At 48.5% G+C, this 20,526-nt stretch overlaps 1 protein-coding gene across 1 annotated transcript in view; it reads left to right on the top strand.

Annotated features, from left to right (window-relative positions):
- Positions 1 to 20,526, top strand: part of LOC128700780 (cytosolic carboxypeptidase-like protein 5) — a 352,900-nt gene that overhangs the window by 95,000 nt on the left and 237,374 nt on the right. The gene's annotated exons all lie outside the window — the stretch shown is intronic.

Below are 20,526 nucleotides of genomic sequence, written 5' to 3'. Positions count from 1 at the left end.
AATTAAACCCTTTCTGAAATTTTCTCGTATACGTTTAAAGATTTATTTTTTTATTAATGTTAATGTAAAAAAATTAATTTTGCACCAAAAGAATCTTAGAAAACTTACCTAACCTTATTATAACAAGAGCAATTTATTTTGGTTTCCAACCTAACTAAATATATTTTAAATACGTTTACAATAATTTAGTACTAAACAAAACACAAATAAAATAGTTTTTTCAAGAATTCAGAATGATTTTATGAAATTATTGCATACACAAATTTTAGCTTTGTCCTATATGGCAAGATGAGCAAGTTGCTATTTAATCCAAGATAGAAGTCTGCCATATTCAAGGACGTGATATTATATATATATATATATATATATATATATTATATATATATATATATATATATATATATATATATATATATATATATATATATATATATACTTGAAATATAAGTGGTAGGAGTAGTAATTTCTTAAACAGCTTCAGGAGAACCTTGAGTTTTCCCCTTGAAGCAAAGTTTATTTTCTTTCTCTGAGGATGAGGGTCCCTATAATAGTTCTAGATGGTGGTACTTCCTATATTATTATATATATATATATATATATATATATATATATATATATATATATATATATATATATATATATATATATATATATTATTTACACACACGCACGGTATATAATGGTGTTTTTGTTGCTGCGTCTGTTACCGCTGTTGTGGCTGTAGTAGGTGGTTGCCCTTAATGGTGAAGGGGCAGAGAGGACGGGGGGTGGTCACTGAGGCGGTGATGGGCCGTGAATAGAAGTGGTGGCGGCGCAAGCTAGTCAGGGGGTGAGACCGCCGACCACCGCCTCTCGTCCCACACAAATGTTGCTTTGTAATAGAGTTATCCTTCATCCTGGGGAGATGTTACCCTCTCCCTTGCATGTTCTCATTCATACCTCTCTCTTCTTGCTTTATCTTCCTCCCTCTTCCCTCCTTTCCTCTTCTTTCCCCTCTTTCCCACCGTATTCTCCATTTCTCCTTTCCTCCTTTCTTTTCTTGATTACCTTGTATTGCCTTTTCACACCTTCATCCGTTTATTCTGTTTTGGATTAATAAAAGCGAAACGTTCCTTTTCTCCTCCCTCTTCCTCTCCCAGTTTCCCCTCGTCCCCTCCTTTCCCTCCCCATCTAGCTTCCCCTCACCCCTCACACGGGTCACAGAGCACCGGAAAGCTGGGAAGTGAGCCTCGATAAAAAGCGTTGGTGGCACTGTGCTTGTGGCACTGTGGTTATGGCACTATGCTTGTGACACTGTGCTGGTGACGAAGACCAGCAGCAGCAGTAGTGCTGGTGGACAGTGACAGGCACACAGTGACCACGTCAACTTCTTACGTGAGCTTATCCATTGGTTAAGTCGACCATCTGTGGACCCCTTCCTCCCTCCCCCTACGCGGGTCCCTCCTGCTCTCCTCCATAACTCTGTCCCTCCTTCCATCCATCCAACCCTCCTTCTATCCCTCCCCTTCATCCGTCCAATTGTCCCTCCTTCCAACTCTACCTCTTTCCATTCTCCCCTTCCGCCAACTCTACCTCCTTCCAGTTCCCCTTCCGCCAACTCTACCTTCCGTCCTGCCTCACCACGTCTTCTCAAGTAACCAAGTCCTGAGTGTTCACTGCTACTCTCGTACTGATTGGCAGCCATAGCAGGTCCCAGTGCAGTGTTTACACGGGCTCCCAGAGCTGTTTGTTCTAGCACCGTGTGCTTCTCCAGTGAACCTTGTGGTTCTAGAGCTGTATTGCCCTAGCACCGTGTGCTGCTTTCTTTGGATTTTGTGGTTCTAGAACTGTGTTGCCCTCTTACTCCCTCACACAGTGTGAAGTGTCTCTAGGCACTGGAGTGGGGAAGATGGTCTGTCCCGAAGAGAAACATTGGTGGTCTGGCTGGGTCCTCCACTCTTCCAATTACCTTAATGAACTAATCACTCCCTCGCACTTTTTTGATGATCTCAGTGTGGAAGTTGTTAATTACTGGCAGCTTCTGGTTCCTTGTTGGCCAAGATTGTCACCCCTCACCTAAGTTCTTGCTCTCACCTGCCCCTGCCCCTCCCCCCTCTCTCTCTCTCTCTCTCTCTCTCTCTCTCTCTCTCTCTCTCTGTCTCTTTCTCTCTCTGTCTCTCTCTCTCTCTCTCTCTCTCTCTCTCTCTCTCTCTCTCTCTCTCTCTCTCTCTCTCTCTCTCTCTCTCTCTCTCTCTCTCCCCATTTTCTGTGCATATATGTATTCTCTTCTTATCGATCCCAGTGCCATTTATTTAATCTCCATATAGTCGAAGCGGATTTATTGACTGATCGCTTAATCCCCCGGCCGTGTACTGGAGCCCTGTTTAACAAGGCTGGTGATCCACCAGGATCCTGCTGACTCAACTCACAAAATGAACAAAAAATTTGCAAAAAAATAATAATACAAATAAAATGGAAGTTTGAAAATAATATCGCGGAGCGACATGAATTTACGTTCCTCTCGACAACACTGAAAAAAAAGGTTTTATTTTTTAGATGGGGACAGGGGGGCAGAGAGAGAGGGCAGGGGGCAGAGAGGGGACAGGGGGAGGGCAGAGAGAGGGGAGGGGACAGGGGAGGGCAGAGAGGGGAGAGAGAGGGGCAGGGGAGGGCAGAGACAGGGGAGGGGGCAGAGAGAGGGGGACAGGGGAGGGGCAGAGAGAGGGGACAGGGGAGGGCAGAGAGAGGGGACAGGGGAGGGCAGAGAGGGGAGGGGACAGGGGGAGGGCAGGGGGAGAGGGGAGGGGACAGGGGGAGGGCAGAGAGGGGACAGGGGGAGGGCAGAGAGGGGAGGCAGGGGGAGGGCAGAGAGAGGGGACAGGGGGGAGGGCAGAGAGAGGGGACTGGGGGGGGGCAGAGAGAGGGGACAGGGGGGAGGGCAGAGAGAGGGGACAGGGGGGAGGGCAGAGAGGGGACAGGGGGGAGGGCAGAGAGAGGGGACAGAGGGGAGGGCAGAGAGGGGACAGGGGGAGGGCAGAGAGAGGGGACAGGGGGGGCAGAGAGAGGGGACAGGGGGGGAGGAGAATGAAAGAGGATAGGGGAGTTGTGGAGGATGTTGAAAGTGGAGCGGGACCAGGAAATACAGGGATGGAGAAGTAGAGGATAGGAATTGGGAGAAGGCAAGGGAGAGGAGTGAGGGAATAAGGGCAGTGTGGGGGATGGAGGAGGAAGAAAGATGAGAGTATGGGGGGTGAATGAGATGTAGAGGTTGAGGAATGGGAAGGGGAAAATAAGTGAGATGTGGATGATGCAGGATGGGGGTGGGAGAAGGGGGGAAAGGGGAAAATAAGTGAGATGTGGATGATGGGGGGGATTAGGCGGTAAAAAGGAATCAGGAAGTGGAAGTTGGTGAAGAATTGTGGAGGCGAATCCACCTCCACAAATCTTGGCAGCTGGACAGCAGACATATTGGTTGTGTTTTGTGCGCTCGTACATCTTACGACTTGCACACTTTTTACCCAGGAAACATACGAACGTGTGGAGAGGCTGGTACTGGCAGCTGGTTTTGTTTCTCCTGGATTTTAATTAAACGACTTTTGTGCAAGTTGGTCTTTCCCCGAGGATCCTGGTGGGTGTGAGGTTATTCCCACAAAAGAAAACCATCAGCGTCCCACTGGACGGGGCCTCACACGTACCACTACCACTTCAAAGGACTTCTTTTTTCCATCCTTGGAGGTTGGTCGTGGATTCAGGAAGGTGAGTGTCTTCCAGAGCTGATCAGGAATGCTGCACAACCAGCCTTCACGCCTACACCCTCCCACCTCTTTCCACATCACTTCTCGCCTTTCTCACATCTTCATTGCTGCTTTCCTCTCCTCCTCCTACTCCTCCTCCTCCTCTCCTTTTCTACTTCTTCCTCGGTATCCTTTTACCTCATTTTCCTTCTCTTTCCCTATGTTGCTTGTGGTGTCCCTCGTCCTCCCTCAGATCTACCTTCTTGCATCCATCCTCCTTGTTTCTTCTTCCCCTACTTTCTCTCATCTGTCGTTCACCTTCCGTTTATCTTCCTGATTCTTCTCGTCTTTGTCCCTTTTCTCCTGTTTTCCCTTCAGTTCTCCATTTCCTCCATCACCTCGTCCTCCTGCTTCTCCATTTCATTCTCCTTGCCCTCTCCTATTCCTTCCTCTTCCCCATTACCTCCTAAATCTTTGTCCTTCGCCTTCGCCTTCTCCTTCTCCGTCTCCTCCTCCTCCTCCTCCTCCTCCTCCTCCTCCTCCTCTTCCTCTTACTCACCCATCCTTTTCCACTTTTCCACCTCCTTACTCCTCCTTCTGCTCCTTCTCTTTCCGGTGGTAGTCGTGGTGGATGTGGTGGTAGTTGTGGTAGTGGCGGTACTGGTGATGGTGGTAGTGGTGACGGTGCTAGGGGCGCTGGTGTTGGTGGTGGTTCTAGGGGTGGTGGTGGTAGTTGTAGTGGTGGTGGTGGTGGTGTTAGGGGTGCTGGTAGTGGTGGTGGTGCTAGGGGTGCTGGCAGTGGTAGTAGTTGTGGCGGTACTGGTGGTAGTTGTGGCGGTGCTAGGGGTGATGGTGGTAGTTGTGGTGGTGGTGCTAGGGGTGCTGGTAGTGATTGGTGGTAGTTGTGGTGGTAGTTGTGGCGGTGCTAGGGGTGCTGGTAGTAGTTGTGGTGATGCTAGGGGTGCTGGTAATGGTGGTGGTAGTTGTGGCGGTGCTAGGGGTGCTGATAATGGTGGTAGTTGTGGTGGTGGTGGTGCTGGTAGTGGTGGTAGTAGTTGTGGCGGTGCTAGGGGTGATGGTGGTAGTAGTTGTGGTGGTGGTAGTTGTGGCGGTGCTAGGGATGGTGGTAGTAGTTGTGGTGGTGGTAGTAGTTGTGGCGGTGCTAGGGATAGTGGTAGTAGTTGTGGTGGTGCTAGGGATGGTGGTAGTAGTTGTGGCGGTGCTGGGGGTGATGTTGGTAGTAGTTGCGGTGGTAGTGGTAGTGGTGGTGGTTCTCCCCTGGCACATGGTTGATGTGTGTGGCAGTGCACCACCATGCACGGCACACACCACCACCTCCAGCTCTCTGAGGTTCTCACACACGTGTAGAATTGTTGATTTCCAAGCAGGAGAAATCCAGGAAATATGAGAGGAGTCGCTAAGGAAAGACGCAGCCTCTCCTGCCTCCCTCCTTCACTCCCTCCCTCCTTCACTCCCTCCCTCCTTCACTCCCTCCTCCTTCCTTACTCCCTCCCCTCCTTCACTCACCCTCCACCCTTCCTTCCTCACCCTCCTTCACTCCTCCTCCTTCACTCCTCCTTCCTTCTCCCACCCTCCTTCCCTCCCTCCCTCCTTCCTCCACTCCCTCCCTTCCTTCCCCACCTCCCTTCACTCCCTCCCTCTTCCACCCTCCTTCACTCCCTCCCTCCTTCACTCCCTCCCTCCTTCACTCCCTCCCTCCTTCACTCCCACCCTCCTTCACTCCCTCCCTCCTTCACTCCCTCCCTCCTTCACTCCCTCCCTCCTTCACTCCCTCCCTCCTTCACTCCCTCCCTCCTTCACTCCCTCCCTCCTTCACTCCCACCCTCCTTCACTCCCACCCTCCTTCACTCCCTCCCTCCTTCACTCCCACCCTCCTTCACTCCCTCCCTCCTTCACTCCCACCCTCCTTCACTCCCCCCCTCCTTCACTCCCACCCTCCTTCACTCCCACACTCCTTCACTCCCTCTCTCCTTCACTCCCACCCTCCTTCACTCCCTCCTTCACTCCTTCACTCCCTCCTTCACTCCCTCCCTTCACTCCCTTCTTCACTCCCTCCCTCCTTCACTCCCTTCTTCACTCCCTCCCTCCTTCACTCCATCCTTCACTCCCTCCCTCCTTCACTCCCTCCTTCACACCCTCCTTCACATCCTTATTAACTCCCTCCCTTCTTCACACCCTCCTTCACAGCAGCAACAGCAGGAACAAAAGCAGCAGCCGCAGCAACAACAGTAGCAGTAACAATAACAACAACAGAAGAAACAGCAGGATGTTTGCCATTTTTCCTCACAGGCTTTCCAAAGGAGCCCAGGTCAAACTTAATTTTGTAAGTCTCGAGTACTGATGAAACACACTGCTGGAGACTGACACACACACACACACACAGGGGTCGGTCCTAGGACCAGTGCTATTTTTGGTATATGTGAACGACATGACGGAAGGGTTAGACTCAGAAGTGTCCCTGTTTGCAGATGATGAAGTTGGTAGAGGAGAATTAAATCTGATGAGGACCAGGCAGGACTTCCAAAGAGACCTGGACAGACTGGACACCTGGTCCAGCAAATGGCTTCTCGAATTTAATCCTGCCAATGCAAAGTCATGAAGATAGGGGAAGGGGCACAGAAGACCACAGACAGAGTATAGGCTAGGTGGCCAAAGACTGCAAACCTCACTCAAGGAAAGAAAGATCTTGGGGTGAGTATAACACTGGAGCATGTCTCCGGAAGCACACATCAATCAGATAACTGCTGCAGGCATATGGGCGCCTGGCAAACCTGAGAACAGCATTCCGATACCTTAGTAAGGAATCATTCAAGACACTGTACACCGTGTATGTCAGGCCCATGCTGGAGTATGCAGCACCTTGTTTGGAACCTGCACTTGATAAAGCACGTCAAGAAACTAGAGAAAGTACAAAAGTTTATAGCAATAAGGTTAGTTCCAGAGCTAAGGGGAATGTCCTATGAAGAAAGATTAATGGAAATCGGCCTGACGACACTGGAGGACAGGAGGTCAGGGGAGGACAGATAACGACATATAAAATGGCTGTGTGGAATAGACAAGGTGGACAAGGACAGGATGTTCCAGGAGGGACACAGAAACAAGAGGCCAGAATTGGAAGTTGAAGACACAAATGAGTCAGAGAGATAGTAGAAGTATTTCTTCAGTCATTAGAGTTGTAAGGCAGTGGAATAGCCTAGAAAATGATCGTAGTGGAGGGGCAGGAACCATACACAGTTTTAAGACGGGCGAGGTTTGATAAAGCTCATGGAGCGGGAGAGAGGAGGGGCCTCAGTAGCAACCGGTGGAGCCGGAGGCGCCAGAGCTGGACTCGACCCCTGCAACCACAAATAGGTGAGTACACACACACGCACGCACGCACGCACGTATATACTACAGGCCTAGTGTCTAATCGACATGTGCCTATGACAAAATGGTAACTAACTAACCCTTCTTCACACCCTCCTTCACACTCTCCCTTCACACTCTCCCTTCACACTCTCCCTTCACACTCTCCCTTCACACTCTCCCTTCACACTCTCCCTTCACACTCTCCCTTCACACCCTCCCTTCACACCCTCCCTTCACACCCTCCCTTCACACCCTCCCTTCACACCCTCCCTTCACACCCTCCTTTCACACCTTCACACCCTCCCTTCACACCCTCCCTTCACACACTCCCTCCTTCCTTCATTCCCTCCTTCGCTCAGCTAACTAACGTCCATGGTGAGCGAAACGTCTTCTTAATAAAACTCCATAAACTACATATTGTGTCTTTACTAACGTCCTCTTGGTGTTAATAACATTGACAGATTGCAGAATAAACCTTTGACACTACGTTTCGCTCGGTATTCAGCGAGGAGACACTGTCTCCTCCTCCATCTTTCAAATCAGTTGTCAGCCGTGGACCGTAGAACGTACGTTTCTCATATGTTGCTGTATCTTGATATCAGCCTTAACACATAATCGGTACGTGAATTGATTGTTCGTGGCTGTATCGGTACGTGAATTAATTGTTCGTGGCTGTATCGGTACGTGAATTAATTGTTCGTGGCTGTATCGGTACGTGAATTATAATTATTCGCTGTTGTATCTTGATACCTTCAGATATGATCGGAAACGTGAATTAGCCGAAAGATGAGGGGCGTTATTGGGTGCATTTATCATCCCCTCAGCCTCGCTAGTACCATCATATACCTACTATCTCGGTACCTCCTTCCTTCTTAAGGTGCTGTTAAGTCTTGCAGAGAGGTTATTCCCTCGTGTATGTCGATTACAGCTCTTGTGGCTCTACCAGACTACTGTTCTTCTTTATGACCCCTCATGTGGCATTGACAGTGGTCAGAAAGCCTTGTATTAGGCAGTGTATACATTAGCTGTATGTAGCGTTGTATACATAAGCTGTATGTAGCATTGTATTGCCTATGTTGTCAAATTCATACAATACAGTGTATATATTAGCTGTATGTAGCTTTGTATTGACCATCTTATGAGAGCTTTGCATAGATTTTGTATGAAGCGTCACACAACATTATTTACGAGATCAATGGGGGAGAGATGGCGATAGTAGACGTTAAATGACATTACTGACATTACTGTGTCTGCAACAATGACATTACTGTGTCTGCAACAATGACATTACTGTGTCTGCAACAATGACATTACTGTGTCTGCAACAATGACATTACTGTGTCTGCAACAATGACATTACTGTGTCTGCAACAATGACATTACTGTGTCTGCAACAATGACATTACTGTGTCTGCAACAGTTCACAAATAATTCGTGCAAAAGAGAGGCATTTCTAAAGAGTAAGAGTGATGGTTTAGGTGTGTTTGTGGGAATCGAGCTGTAGCTCCTGGTCTTGATGTATGTGGGGCTTTGCTAACACCATCATACTAGAGGTTTTGTCTGGACGATAAGGTTCATATGTGAGGTTTATGTTCTCTTCTCTCCCACTGGCACATTGCAACACTCCATGCCTCCACCAGTGCACTGCAACACTAAACGCCTTCATCAGTGCACTGCAACACTCCACACCTCCACCAGTTCACCGCAACACTAAACGCCTCCACCAATGCACTCCAACACACTGCACCTTCGCCACAGTTCTCTGCCACGAGGGCAGACTTGTGCCACAACAGACCGACAACATGACGGCAGACATTTAGCACAGCAGAGCTCCTGGAGCTACCACACCAGACGCCGCCACACCAGAGGCCGCCACACCAGACGCCGCCACACCAGACGCCGCCACACCAGACGCCGCCACACCAGACGCCGCCACACCAGACGCCGCCACACCAGACGCCGCCAACACCAGACGCCGCCAACACCAGATGCTGCCACACCAAACGCTGCCTCCAACATTAGCATTCAACAGTCTTCTCTAAGAATTGTGACTCGGCGTAAAAAAAGTTGATTTGGCCTCACAAGTGCTTCTTACGTGGGTGAATTTACATACGTGGTCCCCCTGAGGTAGTGGGAGTGGCCTCCCCTGAGGCAGTGGCCCCCCTGAGGTAGTGGCAGTGGCCACGTGTAGTGGCCACTACCTGAGGGTGGTGGCAGTGGCCACCTGTGGTAATGGCAGTGGCCCCCTGCCTCCCCCACACCTGCCTCCCCCACACCTGCCTCCCCCCACACCTGCCTCCCCCACACCTGCCTCCCCCCACACCTGCCTCCCCCACACCTGCCTCCCCCCACACCTGCCTCCCCCACACCTGCCTCCCCCACACCTGCCTCCCCCACACCTGCCTCCCCACCACCTGCCTCCCACACCTGCCTCCCCCACCACCCTGCCTTCTGAACGCCTGTTTCTCAAGATAGTGTTACAGTATTTTCACCAGCTGTGTATATATATCAGTTTCTCTTTATATATATATATATATATATATATATATATATATGTGTATATATATATATATATATATATATATATATATATATATATATATATATATATAAAATCTTGGGCTGCATGAGAGACGTTCTGGCTGGTATTTACGTTACCTACCCATCCCTTCCTCCCCCATCCTTACCTCCCCATCCTTTCCTCTCCCATCCCTACCTCAGTGTTAATACCCTCTATAATACACCTTCCTGGGGTGGTGCTGATAGTGAGTGGTGGTGAGGATGGTGGTTGCGTGGTGGCGCTGATGGTGGTGCTGGTTGTGTGGTGGCGGTGGTTGTGTGGTGATGGTGGTTGTGTTGATAGTGGCGTGTAGTGATTGTGGTTGTGATGGTTGTAAGGAAGCTACTGCTATTTTTGGTGCTTCTGCTGGTGGTGGTGCTTGTAGCAATGGTGGTGCTGCAGTTTCTGGTGGTGCTACCGTACACACCCACATGATAACGACATATAAAATACTGCGAGGAATTGACAAGGTGGACAAAGACAGGATGTTCCAGAGATGGGACACAGAAACAAGGGGTCACAGTTGGAAGTTGACTCCCATAAGTCAAAAGGATGTTAGGAAGTATTTCTTCAGTCACATAGTTGTCAGGCAGTGGAATAGCCTAGAAAGTGACGTAGTGGAGGCAGGAACTATACATAGTTTTAAGACGAGGTTTGATGAAGCTTATGGAGCAGGGAGAGAATCTAGTAGCGATCAATGAAGAGGCGGGGTCAAGAGCTATGACTCGACACCTGCAACCACAAATAGGTGAGTACGTACACACACACACACACACACACACACTCTCTCTCTCTCTCTCTCTCTCTCTCTCTCTCTCTCTCTCTCTCTCTCTCTCTCTCTCTCTCTCTCTCTCGTGCCAAGGGAGAAGTTAAGTATGATACATGCTCTACCAGAGACGCACTCACTCCCACCCTTGTAAACAAAATGGAGTGCTGAGTGTGTTGGGGGGGGGGAGGGAGGGAACGGGGGTGAGAGAGAGAGAGAGAGGAAGGGTGGAAGGGAGGGGGCGCTGTTCTTGTGATCTTCGTCAAGTTTATCTCGTCTACAGAAATATATGACAGTAAGTTAGTGATCACTTCTCTGATACTGACACATGCTCTTCCACTGCCTCTCCATCTGTATGTTTTGTAATGGTTTAGAAAGACACGTAAGCAAACACTATGACATATTTATTAGAAAACGATTCGGTCCTGGGACCTTGATCACTTCTAAGTGATCAAGGTCCCAGGACCGACGAAACTGTTTTCAATAAATATGTCAGTGTTTGCTTAACACGTGTCTTTCTAAACCAACTTGTCGGTATTTATTACCAAGAGTTTATGCCATGTTTTGTAATGCTCTCTCTTTTTCTCTCTCTCTCTCTCTCTCTCTCTCTCTCTCTCTCTCTCTCTCTCTCTCTCTCTCTTTTCAGGGTTTGGACAAGGTTAAGGATCCCTAGCTCATTGACAGCTATATTACAGGTTAAGGATTCCCTAATTTTATTGGCAAGCTAAGAGCTGTTACCTCTACATCAGCTCATTTGAAAGCATTTTTATTGTTATGAGATATGCAAGTGCAATGGACAGGATGAAGTTGGAGCCATCTGGGGGGGCCAGTATTTTCATTTGATCAACTGACTTTATCTCGTTGACATCATTATGCTGTACAGAATGTGTTCCATACTGAGTCATCCTGGGTATGTATGATCTCAGATGGAGTGATGTTCTGGAGAAGGGTACAGCCAGAGTTAAGTTGCTCTGCCCGTCTTGTGGCTTAAAAGTGGCATTTAGTCTTGTCTCTCTCTCTCTCTCTCTCTCTCTCTCTCTCTCTCTCTCTCTCTCTCTCTCTCTCTCTCTCTCTCTCTCTCTCTCTCTCTCTTTCTCTCTTTCACAGTATAATAACCTATGTGATGTATCAATATATCTTAAAGAACAAAAGGCACAATACCGTGACTGGAACAATACACGAATAACCCGCACATATGAGAGAGGAGCTTACCACCATGTTTCGGTCCCACTTGGACCATATACAAAGTTACTTTGTAAATGGTCCAAGTCTGACCGTAACGTCGTCGTGAGCTCCTCTCTCCTATATGCGGGATATTCGTGTAGCGTCACGGTATCTTATTAACGAAAATAAGATACCGAACATATTAAGTAAATGCCCTAAATTTCCTGTAATCAGATAAGACAGATGTAACTCCAGAAGTTCTCTTGTAAACCCCTTTTGGAGCCTAGTTTCTAGGAGCTTTGTATATCCATATGTACTTGTGCTACCCTCCACAGGGTGCATCAACAGTCTGCAATAATTTTTATTATTACAGTCATAACTAGGCGCTAAACCCACGAGGGTCATAGAGCATTGCACAATAAACTAGCAGCTTCGGAGGCAAAATCTAAAAATATGTAATATTCTCTGTGTATCTGTGTCTCGTTCCAGGATCACAGTGAAGATGTTACCTATAATGTCTGACGCTGTTATATTCATGAAGGTAATTTTCTCAGGAATATTAAACACGATCTTATCCCAACTATGTATTAGAGCAGACGAGGCTGCTGCTGCTGCTGCTGCTGCTCTCTCTCTCTCTCTCTCTCTCTCTCTCTCTCTCTCTCTCTCTCTCTCTCTCTCTCTCTCTCTCATCTTCTGACTCCTCACATTCCTCTATTTTTTTCCCTTTATTTCCTCATCCTGTATTTTCATGTTTCTTCCTTCTCCTCCTCATTACTTATCTCCTTCCTTTTCTTCTTTATTTTATTTTCTTTCTTCCACTTAGTTCTTAAATTACTCTGTACAGTTTATAAATGTTATCTGTTGTATTGACTCTTAGGAGTTACCTGCGTAGGTCATTATATCACTGCGTATTTCCTTCTGTCAATGCGTATTTCCGTCTTTCAGTGCGTATTTCCTCTTTTCGCTGATTTTGACCGAGAAGACTGAGGCAGAGTATTGCAATTGTTACTAGAGTTGAAACTTGTCAGTGCCTGACCAGCAAGGGTGCAGTTCGTACGTTGGATGGCGTGCGGCCAGCAGTAACAGCCTGGTTGGTCAGGCCCTGATCCACCATGAGGCCTGGTCATGGATCGTGCCGCGGCGGGGGGAGGGGTGGTGTCCTCCCCAGTCCTTTAACACTGTGGCGTACAGTCCCATTGCTGCCGTCTCAACAGTAGCGCTAGCATCAGCAGCACTAGCACTAACAACTGTATTAACAGCACTAGTAACTGTCTTTGACTTTTTTGGGGTTATCCTTGGTAATTTACACTGATAATTTTTCTTGTATATTCCTGTACCTAAATGAACTTAAACTAGCATCAGTAGCAGCAGTACTTGCAACAGTAGCAGCACTAGCAGCAGCACTAGCATCAGTAGCAGCAGCAGCATAAGCAGCAGCACTAGCAGCAGCAGCAACAACACTAGCAGCATCAACAGCCTCGTATATATGCCTGACATAAACATAGAAACAGAGGGTCAGTAGTGGAGGTGAGAGCACAGTTGTGGTGTTGTCATGACGGCTGCCACTACAGGAAAGGGGCGTGTTGCTTACCTTGTTGTTGACCTCCTTCATCTTCCCCTTCCATACCCCCTCTTCATAACCCCCCACCTACTCACTTCTCTCTCCTCATAACTCCCCATTACCTCCCTCCTTCCTTATAACCTTTTTTCCCCCTACGTACCCTCTTTATAATCCCCCCTTCATGTGTGGGTGGGTGGGTGTTCGAGAGAGTACGTTCGTACCCCGTTGGGAGTCAAGACTTCGCTCCTGGCTCAGCCTCTTAACTTTAAAAATGAACCTGTTGGGCTATATCATGCCATCTCCTGAAACTCTGTATGGAGATTATAAAGTATAAAGTGTGTGTGTGTGTGTGTGTGTGTGCGTGTGTGTGTGTGTGTGTGTGTGTGTGTGTGTGTGTGTGTGTGTGTGTGTGTGGCGGGGAAGCAGAAGGTTCAGAAGACTGACTGACTGCAGTTGAAGAACTTTAAATAAAGATGATGTTGAGTGTCGGAATGCTGGTGAGTAGAAGCATTAAGAAGATATATCAGCAAGTTTGTGGCAGGCAAGTGTCACCAGGTGCTGCTTGACGGAGGCATCAGGTGAAGTACTCACCTGGCTCTTATCTAGCACCCATCTTGGCACATTACAAGGCACCTGTCAGTCCTTCATGCCACCTGACTTACATCACACACACACACACACACACACACACACAGGAGCTCGGACTCGACCCCCGCAACCTCAACTAGGTGAGTACACACTGTAAGTATGAGACTTGTCTCATTTGGCTACCCTCCCCTTCCTCGGATCAAGCCTGATTACCTATTCTCCTCGCTAGTTGAACTTCCCTCGTCACTATAACAATTCAAGACGGGGAACTCATGGAATTTCATTATTGAGGAGGAAGCGCTAAAACTGTATCGGGTCATACGGTGCTCCCTAATGGGAGACAGTTTAATCCAAGGTAAAGGAAGGAAGTTGTAATTCCTCGCATCAAGAGCCCCTCAGCGAATGAAGGAATGAAAGAATGAGAAGAAATATGAAGAGCAGATCATTATGAGACGATTTTTAGGGGAGGTGAAGGAAGGGAGTGGTGGGGGAGGGAGGGAGTGGTGGGGAGGGAGGGAGTGGTGGGGAGGGAGGGAGTGGTGGGGGAGGGAGGGAGTGGTGGGGGAGGGAGGGAGTGGTGGGGAGGGAGGGAGTGGTGGGGGAGGGAGGGAGTGGTGGGGAGGGAGCCTGAGTGGGGGTAAAGAAGAGTGCCAGGTGTAGGTGTAGTGAAGGAGTGTAACACGTGGTGCAGTTCCTTGGCACTCTTGTGACACCTCTCTCCTGCTCTCTCTGGTCCAGAGGATCAGCATTGTGCTGGCAGCACCATGACCTCTCTCTCTCTCTCTCTCTCTCTCTCTCCAGGGAATGAAGGCGCTCCCAGAGGTGCCTTGCTATCTTATCAGTCGTCAGGGCTCCTACCCTGCCCTACCCTTACGATCCTACGCCTCGCCTGCGTTTTCCCTGCCACACCTCTGCCTCTCCTCTGCCACACCTCTGCCTCTTCTCTGCCACACCTCTGCCTCTCCTCTGCCACACCTCTGCCTCTCCTCTGCCACACCTCTGCCTCTCCTCTGCCATACCCCTACCTCTCCCTGCCACACCCTTACCTCTCCCCTGCCACACTTCTGCCTTTCCCCTGCCATACCTCTACCTCTCCCCTGCCACACCTCTGCCTTTCCCATGCCACACATTTACCTCTCCCCTGCCTCACCCCTACCTCTCCCCTACCACACCTCTCTTCCCTGCTTCTCCCAGATTTTCCCCTCTACCGTATCTCACTTTTCCCCTACCCCTCTCTCCCCTGTCTCTATCCATTACCCTCCTACCCTCCACACGCACATGAACGCGCACGCGCACACGTCTGCGCGCGCGCACACACACACACACACACACACACACACACACACACACACACACACACACACACACACACACACACACACACACACACACACACACACACACACATCTCCTGAAGCGCACATCAACCAAATAACTGCTGCAGCATATGGGCGCCTAGCAAACCTCAGAACAGCATTCCGACATCTTAATAAGGAATCATTCATGACCCTGTACACCGTGTACGTTAGGCCCATATTGGAGTATGCGGCACCAGTTTGGAACCCACACCTAGCCAAGCACGTAAAGAAACTAGAGAAAGTGCAAAGGTTTGCAACAAGACTAGTCCCAGAGCTAAGAGGTATGTCCTACGAGGAGAGGTTAAGGGAAATCAACCTGACGACACTGGAGAACAGGAGAGATAGGGGGGACATGATAACGACATACAAAATACTGAGAGGAATTGACAAGGTGGACAAAGACAGGATGTTCCAGAGATTGGACACAGTAACAAGGGGACACAGTTGGAAGCTGAAGACACAGATGAATCACAGGGATGTTAGGAAGTATTTCTTCAGCCACAGAGTAGTCAGTAAGTGGAATAGTTTGGGAAGTGATGTAGTGGAGGCAGGATCCATACATAGCTTTAAGCAGAGGTATGATAAAGCTCACGGCTCAGGGAGAGTGACCTAGTAGCGATCAGTGAAGAGGCGGGGCCAGGAGCTCGGACTCGACCCCCGCAACCTCAACTAGGTGAGTACACACACACACGCACATACACACATACACACATACACACACATACACACACCCTGCCAAATGCAAAGTCATGAAGGAGGGGCAAAGAAGACCGCAGACAGAGTATAGGCTAGGTGGACAAAGACTACAGACCTCACTCAGGGAGAAAGATCTTGGGGTGACCATAACACCGAGCACGTCACCGGAGGCACACATCAACCAAATAGCTGCTGCAGCATACGGGCGCCTGGCAAACCTGAGAATAGTGTTCCAATACCTTAATAAGGAATCGTTCAAGACACTGTACACTGTGTATGTTAGGCCCATACTGGATTATGCAGCACCAGTCTGGAACCCACACCTGGTCAAGCACGTCAAGAAGTTAGAGAAAGTACAAAGGTTTGCAACAAGGCTAGTCCCAGAGCTCAAGGGAATGTACGAGGAAAGGTTAAGGGAAATCGGACTGACGACACTGGAGGACAGAAGGGTCAGGGGAGACATAACGACATACAAGATACTGCGGAGAATAGACAAGGTGGACAGAGATAGGATGTTCCAGAGAGGGGACACAGGGACAAGGGGTCACAACTGGAAGCTGAAGACTCAGACGAGTCACAGGGACGTTAGGAAGTATTTCTTCAGTCATCGAGTTGTCAGGAAGTGCAATAGCCTAGCAAGTGAAGTAATGGAGGCAGGAACCATACATAGTTTTAAGAAGAGGTATGACAAAGCTCAGGAAGCAGAGAGAGAGGACCTAGTAGCGATCAGTGAAGAGGCGGGGCCAGGAGCTGAGTCTCGACCCCTGCAACCACAATTAGGTGAGTACAATTAGGTGAGTACGTACACACACACACACACGAAGCTTTTGATAAAGAGTTCCCCCCAGGGTGCTGATGGATGTGTATGGGATTCCTTGTAAAATTTACGATGAAGTTTGTTGCGGTCAAACTGGTGAAGGTCTCGAACTGAGATTAAAGCAACATAAATATAGCATTGGAACTGGACAAGGTTCCAATGCTCTGTTTGTTCATGTAAGAGATTTTAACCATCCAATTGATTTTCAGAAAGTTGAGAGGGTGGTGTCGGGCGGGTCCGTGGTCGACGGGAATGTAGTTGTCTTGTTTCATAAGGAGCAGTTTTGACAGTGATATGAATGTTTCCTTTGGTTTATATAAATTGGATCCATTTGTGATTGATGGAGTTTGGGTGGAATTTAATAGTACACTGGACAAATGGTAATTTTTGGATTTTCTTGGGTAGAATGGTTTGTGGGTGAGTTGTGCGGGGGACCTGTCCAAGTTGGGTCGACGCGCGTCGAGTGTTTGACCGTTGTGGGATCTGATGGTGAGGTGTTGGCCAGACCCCTTATATAGCTTCCTTGGATGCTTTACTTTCATGGTTCCTTGATGGTGTGAGTGGTCGCGGGGGCGCTAGGAGTTTCTCTGTTCTTTCAGAGTGGTTGTTTTGCATGCATATATATATATATATATATATATATATATATATATATATATATATATATATATATATATATATATATATATATATATATATATATATATATATGTATATATACACACATACACACACACACATACACACACATACACACATAAACACACACAAACACACACACACACATACACACACACACATACACACACACATACACACACACACATACACACACACACACACACACACACACACACACACACACACACACACGCGCGCGCGCAAGCACTTCAACTTCCATAAAGTTCAGAGATATAATCTTAATAGAAGTCTTGGATGATACTGTCTCCATTTTGGCTGCCTCTTGAACCAGACCAGCTGGTCCAGTGGCCAGCTGGTCCAGGAGTGGTGGTCCAGTGGCCAGCTGGTCCAGGAGTGGTGGTCCAGTGGCCAGCTGGTCCAGGAGTGGTGGTCCAGTGTCCAGCTGGTCCAGGAGTGGTGGTCCAGTGGCCAGCTGGTCCAGGAGTGGTCCAGTGGCCAGCTGGTCCAGGAGTGGTCCAGTGACCAGCTGGTCCAGTGGCCAGCTGGTCCAGGAGTGGTGGTCCAGTGGCCAGCTGGTCCAGGAGTGGTGGTCCAGTGGCCAGCTGGTCCAGGAGTGGTGGTCCAGTGACCAGCTGGTCCAGGAGTGGTGGTTCAGTGACCAGCTGGTCCAGGAGTGGTGGTCCAGTGACCAGCTGGTCCAGGAGTGGTGGTCCAGTGACCAGCTGGTCCAGGAGTGGTGGTCCAGTGACCAGCTGGTCCAGGAGTGGTGGTCCAGTGACCAGCTGGTCCAGGAGTGGTGGTCCAGTGACCAGCTGGTCCAGGAGTGGTGGTCCAGTGACCAGCTGGTCCAGGAGTGGTGGTCCAGTGACCAGCTGGTCCAGGAGTGGTGGTCCAGTGGCCAGCTGGTCCAGGAGTGGTGGTCCAGTGACCAGCTGGTCCAGGAGTGGTGGTCCAGTGGCCAGCTGGTCCAGGAGTGATGGTCCAGTGGCCAGCTGGTCCAGGAGTGATGGTCCAGTGGCCAGCTGGTCCAGGAGTGATGGTCCAGTGGCCAGCTGGTCCAGGAGTGATGGTCCAGTGACCAGCTGGTCCAGGAGTGATGGTCCAGTGACCAGCTGGTCCAGGAGTGATGGTCCAGTGACCAGCTGGTCCAGGAGTGATGGTCCAGTGACCAGCTGGTCCAGGAGTGATGGTCCAGTGACCAGCTGGTCCAGGAGTGATGGTCCAGTGATCAGCTGGTCCAAGAGTGATGGTCCAGTGACCAGCTGGTCCAGGAGTGATGGTCCAGCGACCAGCTGGTCCAGGAGTGATGGTCCAGTGACAGCACAGTAAAGAGAGAGGGAGGGCTCGCTCTCTCTTCCCGTCTTTCTGACGTCCTCGCACCTTCTTCCTGTCTTTCTGACGTCCTCACACCTTCTTCCTGTCTTTCTGACGTCCTCGCACCTTCTTCCTGTCTTTCTGACGTCCTCGCACCTTCTTCCTGTCTTTCTGACGTCCTCACACCTTCTTCCTGTCTTAGCTGACGTCCTCACATCTTCCCGTCTTGCTGACATCTTCACATCTTCCCGTTTTGCTGACATCTTCACATCTTCCCGTCTTGCTGACATCTTCACATCTTCCCGTCTTGCTGGCATTCTCACACATTCTTCCCGTCTTGCTGACGTCTTCTCACATTCTTCCCGTCTTGCTGACGTCCTCACACCTCCCCGTCTTGCTGACATCTCACATTCTTTCCGTCTTGCTGACATTCTTCCCGTCTTGCTGACATTCTTCCCGTCTTTCTTGCTGACATTCTTCCCGTCTTGCTGACATTTTTCCCGTCTTGCTGACATTCTTCCCGTCTTGCTGACATTCTTCCCGTCTTGCTGACATTCTTCCCGTCTTGCTGACATTTTCCCGTCTTGCTGACATTCTTCCCGTCTTGCTGACATTCTTCCCGTCTTGCTGACATTCTTCCCGTCTTGCTGACATTCTTCCCGTCTTGCTGACATTCTTCCCGTCTTGCTGACATTTTCCCGTCTTAACAACTCGGCTTCTCGCTCTCGTTAACATTTGTCGACAATTTATTCTCAAACTAGTTTCAACGGTTGATTAAAATGTTCATATCATTTACATTAGAAAAAACCACACGTGCTTTAAAAAACCACACGTGCTTTAAAAAACCACACGTGCTTTAAAAAACCACACGTGCTTTAAAAAACCACACGTGCTTTAAAAAACCACACGTGCTTTAAAAAACCACACGTGCTTTAAAAAACCACACGTGCTTTAAAAAACCACACGTGCTTTAAAACATCACGTCCTTCAAAAAACCACACGTGCTTTAAAAGACCACACGTGCTTTAAAAAACCACACGTGCTTTAAAACAACACGTCCTCAAAAAACAACACGTGCTTTAAAAAACCACACGTGCTTTAAAAAACCACATGTGCTTTAAAACACACGTGCTTTAAAAAAACCACACGTGCTTTAAGAAACCACACGTGCTTTAAAAAACCACACGTGCTTTAAGAAACCACACGTACTTTAAAAAACCACACGTGCTTTAAAAAACCACATGTGCTTTAAAAAACCACACGTGCTTTAAGAAACCACACGTGCTTTAAAACAACACGTCCTTCAAAAAACCACACGTGCTTTAAAAAACCACATGTGCTTTAAAAAACCACACGTGCTTTAAGAAACCACACGTGCTTTAAAAAACCACACGTGCTTTAAAAACCACACGTGCTTTAAAAACCACACGTGCTTTAAAAACCACACGTGCTTTAAAAAACCACACGTGCTTTAAAAAACCACACGTGCTTTAAAAACCACACGTGCTTTAAAAACCACACGTGCTTTAAAAACCACATGTGCTTTAAAAACAACACGTCCTTTAAAAAACCACATGTACTTCAAAAAACTACACGTGCTTTAAAAACCACACGTACTATAAAAACCACACGTGCTTTAAAAACAACACGTCCTTTAAAAAACCACATGTGCTTGAAAAACCACACGTGTTTGAAAACACACGTGCTTTAAAAACCACATGTGCTTTAAAACACACGTGCTTTAAAACCACACGTGCTTTAAAAACCACACGTGTTTGAAACCACACCTGCTTGAAAAATCACACGTGCTTGAAAAAAAACATACGTGATTTAAAAAATCGCACGTGATTTTTTACGCCTTAATTTCTGCCTCTTATTTGCTAATTGCTCCCAGAATCCCGTAAATCCAGAAGGGGTCCGAGACCGGAAATGATATCAATCCCACAGTAGTTTAATCCCACAACAGGTTTTCGTAATG

Source organism: Cherax quadricarinatus, chromosome 56 (assembly GCF_038502225.1).
Source record: "Cherax quadricarinatus isolate ZL_2023a chromosome 56, ASM3850222v1, whole genome shotgun sequence".
NCBI classification, from domain to species: domain Eukaryota; kingdom Metazoa; phylum Arthropoda; class Malacostraca; order Decapoda; family Parastacidae; genus Cherax; species Cherax quadricarinatus.
This window is presented reverse-complemented; position numbering and strand designations above follow the sequence as displayed.